Below are 18,643 nucleotides of genomic sequence, written 5' to 3'. Positions count from 1 at the left end.
ACCCCCGTCTGTACTAAAAATACATAACTTAGCCAGGCATGGTGGCACACGCCTGTAGTCTCAGCTACTTAGGAGGCTGAGGCTGAAGAATGGCTTGAACCCGGGAGGCGGAGGCCGAAGTGAGCCGAAATTGCTCCACTGCACTCCAGCTTGGGTGACAGAGCAAAACTCTATCTCAGAAAAAATCATTTTATTGTGGCTAAAGAGACATATCATGGTAACCATTTTTAAGTGCATAGTTTTTGATTGTTGGTTGGTTGGATTTTTGTTTTTTGAGACACAGTCTCGCTCTGTCACCCAGGCTGGAGTGCAGTGGCACAATCTCAGCTCACTACAACTTCTTCCTCCCGGGTTCAAGTGATTCTCCTGCTTCAGCCTCTTGAGTAGCTGTGATTACAGGTGCTTGACACCACAGCTCCCTAATAATTATATTTTTAGTAGAGACGGGGTTTCACCATATTGGTCAGGCTGGTCTCGATCTCCTGACCTCAAATGATCCATCTGCCCGTCTCAGCCTCCCAAAGTGCTGGGATTACAGGCCTGAGTCCCTGCATCCAGTATTTTAAGTGCATAGTTCTGTGGTATTAAGTACAGTCACATGATTGGGAAGCCATTCTGATTCCCAGTCCTTTGTGTGTGGCCTCTTTTTTTTCTGCCCCTCTAGCTTACAGATGTTCTTGTTGCTTTTTACTTTTTTTGAGATAGAGTCCTGCTCTATTGCCCAAACTGGTGTGCAGTGGTGCTGTCTTGGCTCCCTGCAGTCTTGACCTCCTGGGTTCAAGGGATCCTCCTACCTCAGCCTCCTCAGTAGCTGAACTTACAGGAGTCTACCACCACGCCCAGCTAATTGTGTTATTGTTGTTGTTGTTTGGTTATTTATTGTTGTTTGAGATGGAATTTTGCTCTCGTTGCCCAGGCTGGAGTGCAATGGCACGATCTTGGCTCACTGCAACCTCCGCCTCCCGGGTTGAAGCAATTCTCCTGCCTCAGTGTCCCCAGTAGCTTTGATTACAGGCATGCACCACCACGCCAGGCTAATTTTGTACTTTTCGTAGAGATGGGGTTTCTCCATGTTGGTCAGGCTGGTCTCAAACTCCCCACCTCAGGTGATCCCCCTGCCGCAGCCTCACAAATTGCTGGGATTACAGGTGTGAGCCACTGTGCCCTGCCTACAGCCCTTTAAAACAATTTTTTCTTTAAGACTAGGCCTGTTGTGGTGGCTCAGGCCTATAATCCCAGCACCTTGTGAGACTGAGGCAGGTGGATCACCTGAGGTCAGGAGTTTGAGACCAGGCTGGCCAACGTGATGAGACCCTGTCTCTAATAAAAGCACACAAAAAAAAAAAAAAAAAAAAAAAATTTAGCCCGGCATGGTGATGCACGTCTGTTAATTCCAGCTACTTGGGAGGCTGAGGCAGGAGAATGACTTGAACCTGGTAGGTGAAAGTTGCAGTGAGTCAAGATTGAGCCACTGCACTTCAGCCTGGGCGACAAAGCAAGACTTTCCCAATAAAAAAAATTTAAGGATAGTCAAGGGAGTAGAGAAAAAACAAACATGTAACTGCTTGTGATCAATTAGTTAGAAACACCACTGCATGCCTTCCAGCCAGAATCTCCCTATTTTTAATAAGGTGTCTAGCTTCGGTGTGCCCGGTTTCCCAGAGTCACACCTCACACATGCTTTGGCTCACAACTTTGCTTGGCTATATCTGCATAAAGGAGAGAATGTGAAAGCCTCTAACTATTTCTTTTTTTTTGAGATGAAATCTTGCTCTGTTGCCTACGCTGGAGTGCAGTGGCACATTCATGGCTCACTGCAACCTCTGCCTCGTGGGTTCAAGCATTTCCTATGCCTCAGTTTCCCAAGTAGCTGGGACTACAGTTGTGCACCACCACACCTAGCTAGTTTTTGTATCATTAGTAGAGATGGGGTTTTGCCATAGTGGCCAGACTGGTCTTGAACTCCTAACCTTAAGTGATCCACCCACCTTGTCCTCCCAAAGTGCTGGGATTACAGGCCTGAGCCACTGGGCCTGGCTTTGCATTAGCTTTTGAGTAAATATGTATTTTAGGCCGGGCGCGGTGGCCAACGCCTATAATCCCAGCACTTAGGGAGGCCGAGGCGGGTGGATCACGAGGTCAAGAGATCGGGGCCATCCTGGTCAACATGGTGAAACCCCGTCTCTTTGTAGGTCACTCAAAATTGTTTATTCACAGGGACAGTTAAAAAGGCTCGGTTCCAGGGGACAAATGTGTCACAACATCCTTGCTTACAAACTCCTAATTGAAACTACCTTGGGAAAAATCTACTCCCTCAGCATGATGGGCAATGCCATGCGACTACACTGGAGGTGCTAATTTTTAACTCCAATGTCTCTTCTAGCCAATGGCAGGCTGATGTTTCATCTTCCTCAGCAACCCTGAATTGTAACAGCCTTTAAGCTGTATGTTGCATGTCCCTCCTGATCTCTGTGAATTTACTGAAAGATGTGACTCTAAAGGCAAAATGAAGCCCACACCAATGATTATGTAGCTCAGAGAGTGGCAGTCATGACTATTTAACTGTTCTTAGTTCTTTAAGACCTGAATTACGTAAACCAAGATACATTCTGATTTTCAAGCCCTTCTAACCAAAATAATAATGATGATGGCTGATTCCTTTAGGCCCTGGGGCTTCTAATTTCTCCAACTTCCTGCTATCCTCCCCTCCCTACCAATCTCTAGGGCTCTCTAGTTTGCTCCTATTTTTCAGAGTTTCCAGAGTTTGAAAACTAAGACCCCCATAAACATGGCTGTCTTCACAGAACACCCAGATAAAGGAGTACTGACTGAAATAAACATTATAGGCTACACCTCAGCAGCTGGGGCAATGAATCTATGTGAGTGGAGCTACAAATTCAAGTCCCAAGTTTTCCTCCTCCAGCAGGTTGACCTTCCAGGGCTGCACCAGTCTTCAGAAATAGGAGCTGCCAGCCTCAAGCTGTTTGTTGCCTGGGAAGGAAGGTGGGCCACTTTACCCAAATGTTAAGGATTGGACACTTTTCTGCTGTTCTTTGTGTAGCTGCTCAGCTTGATTTTCTAGCACCTCAGCCTTGGCTTCATCCTTTTTGATGCCATCCCCCAGCTTGTACATGCAACTGGCATTGGCACAGGCCCAGAAATGACCCAGGTCACAGGCTTACATGGAGTATTTACATTCCAGGTCCACGTCCTTGGGAAAGCCAGGGGCACGCTGCAGGAACATGACACTGAGGTTGAAGCAGCTGGAGGCATAACCAGCATGACAGGCCCTTGTGTAGTAGTCCCTGACCTTCCCCAGGTCAGGCTGGCCATCCTCATTAACCTGTCCATCATGTGCCAGGCAAGCAACATTGTGACATGCTGCTAAAGACTTCTTTCCGGGCTTCTCACACACTATCAAAAAGCAACTGGCAGCAGCTTTCAGGTCCTGGATCAGACCACCTTTTTCAGTCACATAGTAGGCCCCCAGTTTGTAGCAGCTATCACAGTTAAACTTCAACACCTTGGCAGCCTCATCAAAATTCTTCTGGATCCCTTCCAAATAGTCCACCAGCCAACAGCAACTGTCCGGATCCTTTTCGTGGTAGCAATCGTAGTTGCACTCCACCTCCATGTTCTCCAAAAAGGACTTCACCTCTTCCTCATTCTGGAAATCCACCAAGCCAGCCATGGTTCACGCTGGCCCAGAGATGGTCACATGAGCCAGTGGCTAGAATAATTTTTAAACAAAATTACTGAAAGCCATTATTTTGAACTGAGCTTGTACATTAGGCACAGTGTACAACAGAGCAGACAAACAAAACAAAAAGGCCAGGCACGGTGACTCACACCTGTAATCTCAGCACTTTGGGAGGTCAAGGCAGGCAGATCATAAGGTCAAAAGATAGAGACCACCCTGCTCAACATGATGAAACCCCGCCTCTACTAAAAATATAAAAACTAGGTGGGTGTGGTGGCATGTGCCTATAGTCCCAGCTACTTTCTGGAGGCTGAGTCAGGAGAATTGCTTGAACCAGGGAGGCAAAGGGTGAAGTGAGCTGAAATTGCACCACTGCACTCCAGCCTGGCAACAGAGCAAGACATCATCTCAAAAAACAAAAACAAAAACAGAGTCATTCATGCTAAATGTGCCATAATCAAATTGAAAATTTGAGAAAATAGGTAGATTCTAAAAACAACCAAGTTTTTTCCTTTTTTTTTTTTTTTTTGTTTGGTAAACAGCAGATTTTAACACAAAAAGGTCTTCTCTGCTCTAATTTTTATTTTTTTTAAAAAAAACCTGAAGTTCTTTCATCTGTTTTACAAAACCTACAGTTCTGCTGTTTCCCAGTGGAATTTGAGATGGAACAAGTACATTTATCCTAGTTATAGTCTGATATCGATGTCTAAAATTGTGGTCTATCTCAGACATGGATACTTTAGGATGACTGAAATAGGAAAATTGTTAAATTAAGTTTAGCCTAAGCTACCTCGTTTTATATTTAATTACTATTAGTACTTTTTGTACACAGTAAACTAAAACCTAACTGGATGTGTAAACAGACTATACACATTCTTGTACTAATCATTTTTTGCCAATCAAATGAATTCAACTATTCAAACTATATTCAAATAAAAAAAACTCTGAGCTGTCATCAATCTGGTGTTTCTGTGCTTCATCCCAGTTTCTGTATGTCACTTTGCTTTTCCTGTCCATACATCTTCCAACATGTGGCCATACTGGAGTCTCTTTGAGCCTACTCTGTATTCAAAAGCTGCTAGATTGGCTAATTACTCTTTGCTGAATTAAACTCTGCTAAATTTAATTTCACTAACTTTTTTAATAAAAAAATAAAAAACTGAGCTGCCGTCAATCTGGCTGTATAATTTCTCTTTTTTAATTAAAAAATAAAATCTGAGCTGTCATCAATCTGACTATTTCTGTGCTTCATCCCAGTTTCTGTATGTCACTTTGCTTTTTCTGTCCATACATCTTCCAACATATGGCTGTGCTGGAGTCCCTTTGAGCCTACTCTGGATTCAAAAGCTGCTAGATTAGCAAATTACTCTTTGCTGAATTAAACTTGTAAGGCCGGTTGCCTCACTGGGAGCTCGGACGCACACCCCTGCCCTTTTTTCTGAAAGTGCAGACATGCTCAGGCATGTTCCCTTCTCTCCTTCTCACACAGCCTGGCCTTCCCTTAAAGAACCCAGCATGCAAGCAGGGTCTTGTGATTCTAGCCAATAGCAGCCAAATCTTTCTAGCCAATAGCAGCCGAGTCTTTCTAGCCAATAGCAGCTGAGTAATTCTAACCAATAGCAGCCAAGTCCTGTATGCAAACAAAGGCTTGTAACCTTACCCAATAGTGGTCCTGCTCTCCCACAACCAATCAAGCTCCTTCAGTTCCTATAAAACCCCACGTCTGAGAGGAGTCCATGTGACTTCTCTGGCCCCTCCTGTCAGACTACAGAACCTCGCCCAGGAGCCTGAATAAATTCCTTCACATTGGATCTTCTTGTGTTGGCCTCAGTTTCTTCCTTTTTAAACTTGGCAAGAACCCAAGAACAAACCTCACAAAACTCTGCTAAATTTAATTTCTCTTTTTTTCTTTAACAGCTTTAAATTTTTTTTTATGATAAAAAAAGATACGTTGTTGGATTTTGACTTTATAAACTCATCCCTCAGCCATTTTCCCACATTAGTTCATGTGCTTCCAAAATGCTTCTGCCATCTTTTTAAAGACAGGGTTTCACTCTATCACCCAGGCTACAGTGCGGCAATATGACTGATCCCAGCTCACTGCGGCCTCAACCTCTTGAACTCAAGTAATCTTTCAGTCTCACCTTGAGAAGCTGGGATTACAGGCATGCGCTGCAATGCCCAGATGATTGATTTATTTATTTTGTGTGTGTCTGTGTGTGTGTGTGTGTGTGTGTAAACAGTGTCTCATCATGTTGCACAGGTTACTCTTGAACTCTTCAGCTCAAGTGATTCCCTTGTCTCAGCCTCCCAAAGTGCTAGGATTACAGGTGTGAAGCACTTCATGCTTCTTTTTCCTTCTTTTCTTTTCTTTTTTTTTGAGAAAGAGTCTCACTCTGTTTTCCAGGCTGGAGTGCAGTGTAACTATCTCAGCTCACTGCAACCTCTGCCTCCCAGTTTCCAGCAATTCTCCCACCTCAAACTCCTAAGTGGCTGGAATTACAGGCATGCATCGCTACACCCAGCTAATTTTTTGTATGTTTAGTAGAGACAGGGTTTTACCATGTTGGCCAGGCTGGTCTCAATCTCTTCACTTCAAGATATCTGCTTTCCTCAGTTTCCCAAAGTGCTGGAATTACAGGTGTGAGCCACCATGCCCAGCCTGCTTCTGTAATTTTTAAAGAGAAATATTTTCAATGTTAAATAGTACTATATAGTCCCAAATCTAGAAGGAATCCAATTTCTATTGTAAACGTGTCACTTTCCAAGACATCAGAGTTCTAGGGCAGCTAGTTGAGTTGTGTGATCATGAAGGTATGTGAGCTATAAAGTAAAAGAGAGATGATACTGAGTCTCAGGCTTCTCGTTGCAGAGACCCTATAAATGGATGTGTAATAGAGAGGTTTATTACCTGGATTCCTTTCCCAGGAAAGGCATATTGATTAGGGCCCTGGAAGGGGAATGTGACCCTTATGGAGAGCCTATAAATGGACGCACGAGGAGTGTCTGTCTCTGTGGTTGAGATAAGGTTGTAAAAGTCTTTCTTCTCCCACTGCTCCTCCAGGCCTGCATGGAGGTCCCTACCTCTTGCAGTTTTTGTGGTCAGGCTGGTTGTCCTGTAGCATATCCTGTTGCCTCTGTAGCTGTGAGCCCAATATGTCCTTGCTGATAATCATAAGCTTATGTTTAACCTACTATCTTGCTATGGTGTATGATTTCTATGCTGACACACGGAAAGTTATCTTTACATTGTTATGCTTTTATAATACCACATTGTGATTTTTGTGCATCAGTTTTTGCAAATGTATTCTTTTTGTATATATAATATATATATTTTAATAGAGATGGGGTTTCACCATGTTGGTCAGGAGACTGGTCTCAAACTCCTGACCTCATGATCCACCTGCCTCTGCCTCCCAAAGTGTTGAGATTACAGGCATGAGCCACTGTGGGGGATTGGCTGCCCACTTCTATTAGTCTGTTTTCACAGTGCTATAAAAACTACCTGAGAATAGGTTATTTATTTAAAGAAATGTTTAATTAACTCTCAGTTTTGCATGGCTGAGAAGGCATCAAGATACTTCCAATCATGGCAGAAGGTAAAGAGGAAGCAAGGCATTTCTTACATGGTGGTGTAAGAGAGAATGAGGGCAGAAGTGTCACACTTTTAAACCATTAGATCTCATGGGAACTTACTATCACAAGAACAGCATGAAGAAAATTCGCCTGTATGGTACAGGTTTCTTCAATGACAAATGGGAATTACAATTCCAGATGCATTTTGGGTGGGAACACAGAGATAAACCTATCACCACTTAAAGGATCCACAGCCAGAAAGGTCAAAAAATCAAAAATTTAGAAATAATTGTCATTGGCTGGGCGTGATGGCTAACACCCGTAATCCCAGCACTTTGGGAGGCCAAAGTGGGCGGATCACCAGCCATCATGGTGAAACCTCATATCTACTAAAAAGAGCAACAACAAAAATTAGCCAAGCTTGGTGGCAGGTGAATTCAGGTACTCGCAAGGCTGAAGCAGGAGAATTGCTTGCGCCTGGGAGGCCGAGGTTGCAGTGAGCGGAGATTGCGCCACTGCACGCCTGCCTGGGCGACAGAGCAAGACTCCATCTCAAGTAAAAGTTATTATATTTTTTACATTTATGAATAACTATATTATATATTACTCATAAATGCATATGACTGCATACACAAGGTTAAATGCAAATATTTTCTGGCGTTGGCTTGGCTTGGCTCAGCTCAGCGAGGCAACCCTGCTTGCAAAGGCTGCAGCCTAAGCTGTTATTCTTGCTTCATTCAGCCCAGTGTCGGGTCGAATCTTCTGTCACTCAGGTCCTGGGGCCTGCAGCTTATCCAGTCAGGGGGCTAAATTTAAAACTGTCCAATCAGGTAGCAGCTGGGGAGGACAGGGCGGCTTCTGGGATTTTATGCAGCGTTTGTGTTTTTCTGCATCCAGAGCTGCAGGTATCTATTTTATTTCTCAGTGTCCTCTGCTTCTAGACAGGCATCCTCTGTGGCCCTGTGACCTTCAGGTATTCGGAGATCCATGGCTAAGACACAGGGACCCCGTGGAAGTATAGAAATGGTGAGAGTGCTATTTCCGCCATCCTGAGAGACGGAGAGCAGGCTGGTTGGAATCGGTGGGAAGTGGCTGTAGTGGGACTCGGTCCACTTCGCAGTCAGCTCTGGAGTCTGAGGACTCAAGTCCCAGCTGGGTCCTCAGTCCCCCCAGCCATAAGATGGTAGATGGGCCCGCAGCCGGGTCCCGGCATTCTGTCCCATCCCTGCGCAGTGACTTTGTCCTGGCCTGGAGACCTCTCTGGGCGGCTCTGCTCTCCCAGCCCCGGATCTCTCCCAGACTGTTTAGGAATGAGAGTTATCAGAAGAGAATCCTGACTCAGGGTGCAGGGCTCATAAGTGAAAAGCGCTGTGTTCCATGGGGGCCCTATTTTCTATTCTTCTATTTGAAATTTATGGGAGTTGGAAGGGCATGGTGGCTCGGACCTGTAATCTCAGCAATTTGGGAGACCGAGGCGGGCGGTTAGCTGGAGGCCAGGAGCTCCAGACCAGACTGTCTATATTAAAATTACAAAAGTGGCCGGGCGCGGTGTCTCACACCTGTAGTCCCAGCTACTTGGGAGGCTGAAGCAGAAAAATCATTTGAACCCAAGATGCGGAGGTTGCAATGAGCCGAGATCGTGCAACTTCACTGCAGCCTGGGTGATAGAGCGAGACTCTGTCTCACACACACACACACAAATAAATAAAAATAAAATAAATAAAATAAAAATACAAAAATTAGCCATGCATGGTGGTGCATTTTTTAATTCCAGCTACTCGGGAGTCTAAGGCATGAGAATCACTTGAACCTGGAAGGTGGATGTTGCAATGAGCCGAAATCGTGCCACTGCACTTCACCCTGGGTGACAGAGCAAGACTCCATCTCAAAAACAAATGAACGACAGAGCAAGACTCCATCTTAAAAGCAAACAAACAAACGGAAAAAAATGTATGGGAGTCATGGCAGAAAAATTAAAGTAATTTGATCAAAGTGCAGTTCAGGAATCATAGAGCACCCAGCTATGGTTGTGGGTTGTGATTCATGGGAGAGGCTTGAGTCAAAATCTTGTATAAATTGCGTGATGAAGCAAACAAAATTCAGTAATTGTTTAGGTACAGTTATGTAGTTTCCTCAGCCGTAAGATCCGGTTAAAAATCTCTTGGTTATGTCCAGAGGTTAATTGGCAGTTTGTGGTTGGTTAAGACTGAATTTTGTTTTCCCCAATATAATAATTTACAATAAATGCATTAGAGTTTTTTTGTTTTTTGTTTTTTGTTTTTAAGTGGGAGCACAGGAAAATAGACCCATCTCAGTCTAATTGTCTGTTATTTATTTTCACAGTCCACAGAAAACCAGTTTTCCCCTGCATTTTTAAAAGCGGCTTGCAGGCCGCTCATGCCTGTAGTCCCAGAACTTTGTGTGGCCAAGGCAGATAGATCACCTGAGGTCAGGAGTTTGAGACCAGCCTGACCAACATGGAGAAACCCTGTCTTTATTAAAAATAACAAAAATTAGCTGAGCTTGGTTGTATAAGCCTGTAATCCTAGGTACTTGGGAGGCTGAGGCATGAGAATTGCTTAAACCTGGGAGGTGGAGGTTGCAGTGCACAGATGTCACACCTTGCACTCCAGCCTGTGTGAGAGTGAGACTCCATCTTAAAAAAAAAAAAAGGTGGTTTGCATTTAAGTACTAAATTTTTAGTTTCTTCTGACATTCCCAAATGCCAGCTTTCCTCCCTAACTCACATTGTCATATATTTGTCCTTTATTGTACATTAAGACACAGTATTTTTATTATTTTTTTAAGTTAATAATTATTGGATGACATTTAAAAACTGCCATTCAGTGCTATGTGAAAAAATGTTTTCCGTTTGTAAATATTTCACATAAAATGAAAGCAGAGAGAAATCCTCTGCTACTGTATTGTAAAATATATTTGTGTCTCTCTCTTTTCTTATCATGTCTAAGTGCAGACATCTTATCAGAATGTCTTTGAGTTGAGATTATTTTGGGGAAACTTTACAGGGTGATGTTTCTTCAGCCACACTTCAGTTTATTCTTGGTCATGGGTTTCAGTATTGCCTGGGGATACAAAGATACCCACACTGTTGCAGTGTCTAGTGACTATGACCCCCTGAGTTATTTCCTTTCAAAAAATAGCACAAGGTGTGGAGTGTGGCCTGTCAAGAGAGCCAGTGGATGCCTTGGGGCTGAGAGAAATCTCTGGGTGTGCTATACCTCCAAAAAGCAGCTTTAAAATTGTCTTTACCCAACCCAGTTTCCATTTCATGGAGACACATTGCTCGTCAGCCAATTAGATGCTGGTATTGAGAGAAAAACACAGAATTAATTTTGCCCTCTGGATTCTCTCAGATTTGTGAAAGAAAGAAAGAATTTCTAAAAATAAAACAAAACAAAAACTTAACCCAGTGAGATAGCAAAAGAATCTGAAAAGTAATTGCACCAGGAGCACTCATGGGCATAGTGCAATGTCTCAAGAGATGGTTGTTATTCAGCATTCAAGTGAGAAAGATGGGGTAGGAGACTCTCACAAGTGATTGGATGGGGTTGACTTGACACATGAGTCAGATGTGACTGGGTTCAAATTAGCACTGGCCCTCGCTGGTTGATCACCTTGAAAAGATATTTTTTTCACTCCCTCTCCCCAGTGAAAAGATTTTTTTTTAATTTTAACTTTGGTTTCTTAACTGTAAATTGCATTTTTTCAGTAGGGCTCAAAAGGTAAGAAAATAGTCACAAAAAGCATAAAAGAGGTGGGTTTTAGAAAAAAAGTCATATATTCTATTTATTAAAAGTACTCATTTGGCTGGGCACAGTGGCTCATGCCTGTAATCACAGCACTTTGGGAGTCCAAGGTGGGTGGATCACCTGAGGTCTGGAGTTTGAGACCAGCCTGTCCAACATGGAGAAACCGAGTCTCTACTAAATATACAAAAAATTAGCTGGGTGTGGTGGTGGGCCTCTGTAATCCCAGCTACTTGGGAGTCTGAGGCAGGAGAATCTCTTGAACCTGCGAGGCAGAGAATGCAGTGAGCTGAGAGTGTGCCACTGTACTCCAGTCTGGGCAGCATGAGCAAAAATCCTGCTCAAAACATAAAAAAAGTACTTATTTACCATTTCCTTCCTCAGAATGAATGTAGAAATTTTCTCAGATGTGATGTGGTTTTGTTTTTTTTTGTTTTTGGCTGGGGATTTCAAACAGTATTCCAAGGCTTAGCTTTGTGAACACTATTAAGGATAAAAATTTGGAAAATGTCTTTTTTATTATGACTGCAGGAAGTGAATACATTTGCAGAAAAAAACAGTACATAATTGGTAAATTACATGATTCATCAAGACATTAGTTTCTTCTTCTGCAGGGTTAATTTGAGATAGTGTACACCTCTATTCTATATTTTGTTCTCTTGATTTCTGAATTTAATGCTACATTGTCTGAGATGGGATTTGGCACTTTGTAGAAGTTTTTCCATATGACTAATTGTTTACTGAATAATTTGTTATGGAAGTAAGTGAATTATATGTGTATTGCCTAAAAGGGATAAATACTTTGACTTTTCTCATTGAGCTATAGAATGCAAGCACCTTAACATTTTCTTTCCTGATGTAAACACTTCATTTGAGTAATTATGCTTGATTTTTCAAACACTTAGTTTCAAAAACTAAGTGAATAAAACTGATGTGGAAATAAAAGCCTGAGCCCTGTGACTCCAAGCTAAAGCCTATTTTGAGCCTGCAAAAGAGGTTATTGAAGAACTAGTTAGTTCTTTTGGGAGATTCTTTGTAGCACATGTCCCAGCCTGCTCACTTCAGCCATAGAAGAAACCTTTATACTGAGAGAAACTACAGACCCTTGGAAAGCTGAGGTTGAGCAGGCAGATGCAGGTAGGGTTAGGATGGAGGGGGAGTGGTGGGATATTACTGAGGGTAGAGCTGTTTTTATTCTGAAGCAGTTTCTAGGCTTTGTAAAATAAAACAAAATCAGATTAAGGAAAGAAGTTTTGAATTCCAAAAACAGGAGAAAGTGCTGGGTGAGGTGGCTCATGCCTGTAATTGCAGCACTTTGGGAGGCGAAGAAGGGCAGAACATGAGACCAGGAGTACAACAACAGCCTGTCCAATATGGTGAAACCCCGTCTCTACTAAATAATACAAAAATTAGCCAGATGTGGTGGTGTGCACCTATAGTCTCAGCTACTCAAGAGGCTGAGGCAGGAAAATTGCTTCAACCTGGGAGGTGGAGGCAGGTTGCAGTGAGCTAAGATTGTGCCACTGCACTCCAGCCTGGATGACAGAGTGAGACTCTGTCTCAAAAAAACAAAAACAAACAAACAAACAAAAAAAACAGGAAAAAGTACCAAGTATAATATAATTAAGGATCTCAAAGTTTAGGCAAACAAAAACTTTCATTTACAAGAACTGTAAAGGTGATTAGAAAGAAGGTGGGAGAAGAATGGTAAAATAGAGGGGGGCAAATTTAGATTCTAGATCAGAGAATGTTTTACCTTGAAGTTAGCATGTTCTTAAGAGAGACAGAAAATGGTGTTCTATGTTGGCTCAGACTGAGGGTAGCTCAAAGTTCAGGAGCCCTGAGGAAGGAGAGAAAATTAAGAAAAGTTTGGTTAAGAAGTATTTGGTTTGGGGTCCAGGCATGGTGACTTACATCTGTAATCCCTGCACTTTGGGAGGCTGAGGCAGGCAGATCACATGGTAAAGAGATTGAGACCATCCTGACTTATATGGTGAAACCCTGTCTCTGCTAAAAATACAAAAATTAGCTGGGTGTGTGGTGCACACCTGTAGTCCCAGCTACTCAGGAGGCTTAGCAGGGAGAATCACTTAAACCCAGGAGGCAGTGGTTGCAGTGAGTTGAGATTGCACCACTGCACTCCAGCCTGGGGAACAAAGCAAGACTCCATTTCTGAAAAAAGAAAAAGAAGAAGTATTTGTTTTTGACCACTGAAGACAAATTATTCAGCTGATGTTTTGGGAAACTGAAATTATTAGAGTCAGTGTCTGGCTGTGTGATAAGAACATAGAGTATGTCTAAGACATAATGAGAAGTGTTTCTTTCCATTAAGCTCTTCCTGGAGAACTCAAAGGATGGAGAATCTTATTAATCACAGCTATTTAACAGGATTATCTATGTGCTCTATCTTTTTTCACCTTTTTCCTTTGTCCTATTCATCTCTTGCATTTGACTGTTTCTGGGTTGTATGTTTTATAATAAACTGTTAAACATAAGTGAAGTGTTTTGCTGATATCTGTAAGTCCCAAGTTCAAGTGATTCTTCTTCCTTAGTCTCCTGAGTAGCTGAGATTACAGGCATGTACCACCATGCCCAGCCCACTGTTTCTGTGAGTGTGACTACTTAAGATATTTCATATAACTGGAGTTCAATAGTATCCATCATTTTGCTACCAGCATATTTCAACAGGCATGATATTCTCATAGTTTATCTTAGAATGTCACAAGACTTCTAAAAGCTGAGTAATATTTTTTTGTATGTTGATGTCACATTTTTTGATATGTTCATTAATCAAGAAACATCTTGGCAACAAAAGCCAAAATAGACAAATGGGACCTAATCAAACTCCACAGCTTCTGCACAGCAAAAGAAACAAGTCATTAGAGTGAATCAGCAACCAACAGAATGGAAAAAATTTTTGCAATCTACCCACCTGAAAAAGGGCTAATATTCAGAATCTACAAAGAATTAAAACAGATTTACAAGAAAAAAACAAGCCCATTCAAAAGTGGGCAAAGGACATGAACAGACACTTTACAAAAGAAGACATACATGAGGCCAACAAACATATGAAAAAATGCTCATCATCACTGGTCATTAGAGTAATGCAAATCAAAACTACATTGAGATACCATCTCATGCCAGTTAGAATGGCAATCATTAAAAAATCTGAAGACAACAGATGCTGGAGAGAATGTGGAGAAATAGGAACACTTTTACACTGTTGGTGGGAGTGTAAATTAGCTCAACCATTGTGGAAGACAGTGTGGTGATTCCTCAAGGACCTAGACATAGAAATTCCATTTGACCCAGCAATCCCATTACTGGGTATATATCCAAAGGATTATAAATGGTTCTACTAAAAGTACACATGCACATGAATGTTCATTGAAGCACTGTTTACAATAGCAAAGACCTGGAACCAACCCAAATGCCCATCGATGATAGACTAGACAGGGAAAATGTGGCATATATACACCATGGAATACTATGCAGCCATCAAACACGATGAGTTCATGTCCTTTGTAGTGACATGGATGAACCTGGAAACCATCATTCTCAGCAAACTGACACAAGAACAGAAAATCAGACACCGCATGTTCTCACTCACAGGTGGGTGTTGAACAATGAGAACCCATGGACACAGGGAGAGGAGCATCACACACTGGGGTCTGTAGGGGAGAAATATGGGAGGGACAGCAGGGGGTGGGGAGTTGAGGAGAGATAGCATGGGGAGAAATGCCAAATATAGGTGATGGGGAGGAAGGCAGCACATCACACTGCCTATGTGTACCTATGCAACAATCTTGCCTGTTCTTCACATGTACCCCAAAACCTAAAATGCAATTTAAAAATGTGAGAAAAAAACAAGAAAATAACAGTAATAAATGATAGCCTCCCCCTCAACCCCCCCAAAAAAAGAAACATCTGGGTTGCTTCAGCCATTTGGCTTTTGTGAATATTGCTATAACAAACATTTATGTTCAAATTTGTTTTCTGGGTTCTGTGTTGTACAATTTGGGGATAGATTCATAAATGGAATTGCTGTATTATGTGATAATTTTATTTTTAATTATTCAACAAACAATATTTTTCATGATAGCTACATGCTTTTTTTCTATTAACAATTTACATAGGTTTTAATTTATTTACATCATCAATAAATTTTGTGTTGTTTAAAAATAATACTGACTTCTAATTTGTGTAAGGTAGTTTTACATTGTGATTTTGTTTTGCATTTTTCCAATTTGTATATACAAATATATATATAAATATATATTGTGTGTGTATATATATATCTACACACACACACACACACACACACACACACACACAAAATATCTCTTGCTCTGTCACCAGGTTGGGGTGCAATGGCTGTATCTTGGCTCACTGCAACCTCTGCCTCCAGGTTCAAGAGATTCTTTCTGCCTCATCCTCCTGAGTACTTGAGACTACAGGTGTGTTCCACCATGCCCAGTTAATATTTGTATTTTTTGTTTGCTTGTTTTTCTTGAGATGGAGTTTCACTCTTGTTGCCCAGACTACAGTGCAATGGCATGATCTCAACTCACCTCAACCTCTATCTACCTCCTGGGTTCAAGTGATTCTCCTGCCTAAGCCTCTTGAGTAGCTGGGATTACAAGCATGTACTACCATGCCTGGATATAATATTTGTATTTTTGGTAGAGACAGGGTTTCATCACGTTGGCCAGAATGATCTCCATCTCTTGATCTCATAGATCTACCCCCTCAGCCTCCCAAAGTGCTAGGATTACAGGCATGAGCCACAGTGCCCAACCTGTATATCTTTTGATGAAAATTCAGTTTAGTCATTTGTTCATTTCTGAATCAAGTTATGGAATTATTGTCCAGTTCTAGAAGTTGTTTATGTATTCTCAATATTAACTCTTAACACATGATTTTCAAAATCATCATTCAGTTATTGGGGGGCACTGTCCCTCTAATAAATATTTTATTAGGTGTGCAAAATACTTGAAGTTTAGTGTAGTTAAATTTTTTTGTTCTTCTTTTGGTTGCTCATGCATTCAATTTCATGTCTAAGAAAACAGTCATAAAAATTTATTAGAGATATATATATATATATATATATTTTTTTTTGAGACGGAGTTTTGCTTTCGTTACCCAGGCTGGAGTGCAATGGCATGATCTCAGCTCCCCGCAACCTCTGCCTCCTGGGTTCAGGCAATTCTCCTGCCTCAGCCTCCTGAGTAACTGGGATTACAGGCACGTGCCTCCATGCCCAGCTAATTTTTTGTATTTTTTTAGTAGAGACGGGGGTTTCACCATGTTGACCAGGATGGTCTCTATCTCTTGAACTCGTGATCCACCTGCCTCGGCCTCCCAAAGTGCTGGGATTACAGGCATGAGATTAGATATATTTTTTATGGCTAAGTATTTTATTTAAAATATTTTTTGCATATGGTGCAAGAAAATTATCCAGCTTCATTTTGTTCAGTGTAGATATTCAATTTTCAATATCATTTGTTGAAGAGATAATATTTTCTTCATTGTGGGCTCATGGCAACCTTGTGAGAGATTATTTGCTTATACAGAGAAAGGTTCATTTCTCACTGCTCTATTCTGTTTCATTATCCCTTTATCTGTCTTTGTTTCAGTACCACATAGTTTTTGTTACTGTAGCTTTTTATTATATTTTGAAACCACATAGTATGTTCTTTCTCATTCATGTTTGGCCATAGTTCATAATAAAATTTGAAAATTTTAAATATTTTCATTAAAATGTACCTTCAAAATATAATACAAATTATATTAAATTTGTTCACTACTCTGGTTATTGTCATCTTAACAAAATTAAATTATTTTACCTTTGAGCAAAAATATGTTGAAGAATGTGTTTATTTCCTTATTTTTTTTATTTGCCAGTTCTACTTTTGCTTTTTATTTTTAGTTTCATTCAGTTTTGATCAGAAAACCTACAGTGAGGTCAGATGCGGTGGCTCCCTGCACTTTGGGAGGTGGAGGCAGCTGGATCACCTAATGTCGTGAGTTTGAGACCAGCCTGACCAACATGGAGAAACCCCATCTCTACTAAAAATACAAAATTAGCCAGGTAAAGTGGCATACACCTGTAATCCCAGATACTCAGGAGGCTGAAGGAGGAGAATCGCTTGAACAGAGAGAGATGTTGCAGTGAGCTGAGATCATGCCATTGCACTCCAGCCTTGGCAACAAGAGAAAAACTCCATCTCAAAAAAAGAAAGAAAAAAAAAGAAAGAAAAAAGTAAAGAAAACATGCACTGTATAATTTTGCTTTTCTTAAATGTATTTTTGTTTGTTTTATTTCAAAACAGGGTCTTAGAGCAGTGACAGTATTGGCTCACTGCTGCCTTAAGCTTGTGGCCTCAAGTGATCCTTTCATCTTAGCTTCCTGAGTAGCTGGCACTACAGACATGCCCCACCATGCCCAGGTAAGTTTTAGTTATTTGTATAGACAAGATCTCACTATGATGGACAGGCTTGTATCAAACTCCATACTCTAAATGAATCTGTGACATTGGCCCTCTGAAGAGTTGAATAAACAGGTGTAAACCACTGCACCTGACTGGTCTTTTAAACTTAATACTACTTGTTTTGTATTCTAACAGAACACACCAGGTGCAAATAATAGTATTATATATCCTTTTACTTTTGACTGGACATTCTGTACATGTCTTTTTAGATGACTTGGTTTATGATATGGTGTAGGTGTTGTGCCCCCTAAATCTCATGTTGAAGTTTGATCTCCAGTGTTGGATGTGGGGATGAGAGGTGTTTGAGTCATGAGGACAGATCTCTCATGAATGGCTTGGCATTATTACCTTGGTAATTGTCGAGTTCTTACTCTATGACTTCACATGAGTGCTGACTGTTTAAAAGAACCAGGCTTCTCTAATTCACACTTGCTTCATCTCTCACCATGTGATATGTCTGGTTCTTCCTTTCCTTCCACTATGATTGTAAGCTTCCTGATATGCTCACCAGAAGCAGATGCTGGCATATATGTCTTGTACAGTCCACTGAAGTGTAATCCAAATCAATCTTTTTCTTTATAAAATACCCCATCTCAGATTTTTTAAATAGCAGTGCAAAATGAATTTCTACAGTCCATAATGTTATTAAGATTTTGTATTTTTCTTGATCTTTTATCTTAATTTTATTGTTCATTATTGAAAGTGAGGTCCTGATGTCTACAATTTTATGTTGCTATGTTCTTTCTTTCTTTATTTCTATTACTATTTGCTTTATATATTTTGGAACCCTGATATTATATATGCATATACATATAGATTTATATAATAGTTACAGATTCCTAGTGAACAGGCTCATTTTCACAGTATATAATATTAATCTTTGTCTTGTGCTAGTAGTTGACTCATTTTTCTGTGTGGATCTATACAGCTCTTTCCTTGTTCTGCATTGGGGATTTCATAAAACATCTTAATTAACTTCAGTTGCATACAAATATTTTTTCTCATTATATCTATCTTCAACTTTTTGTTGATGTTGCTTAATGTATCTTTTTATGTGGTATATTCATTAACAGATGTTTATGATTATTTTTATGTTTTACTTTTTATTT

At 40.9% G+C, this 18,643-nt stretch overlaps 1 pseudogene; it reads right to left on the bottom strand.

Moving 5' to 3' along the window:
• Positions 1 to 3,013: 3,013 nt before the first annotated feature.
• LOC105733956 (cytochrome c oxidase assembly factor 7-like) lies at positions 3,014 to 3,691 on the bottom strand (annotated as a pseudogene).
• Positions 3,692 to 18,643: the final 14,952 nt, after the last annotated feature.

This window comes from Aotus nancymaae, unplaced genomic scaffold (genome assembly GCF_030222135.1).
Source record: "Aotus nancymaae isolate 86718 unplaced genomic scaffold, 86718_ANA_hifiasm-v0.15.2.pri h1tg000049l, whole genome shotgun sequence".
In the NCBI taxonomy this organism is placed as follows: domain Eukaryota; kingdom Metazoa; phylum Chordata; class Mammalia; order Primates; family Aotidae; genus Aotus; species Aotus nancymaae.
Note: the sequence above shows the minus strand (reverse complement) of the source record. Positions and strands in the feature narration are given on the sequence as shown.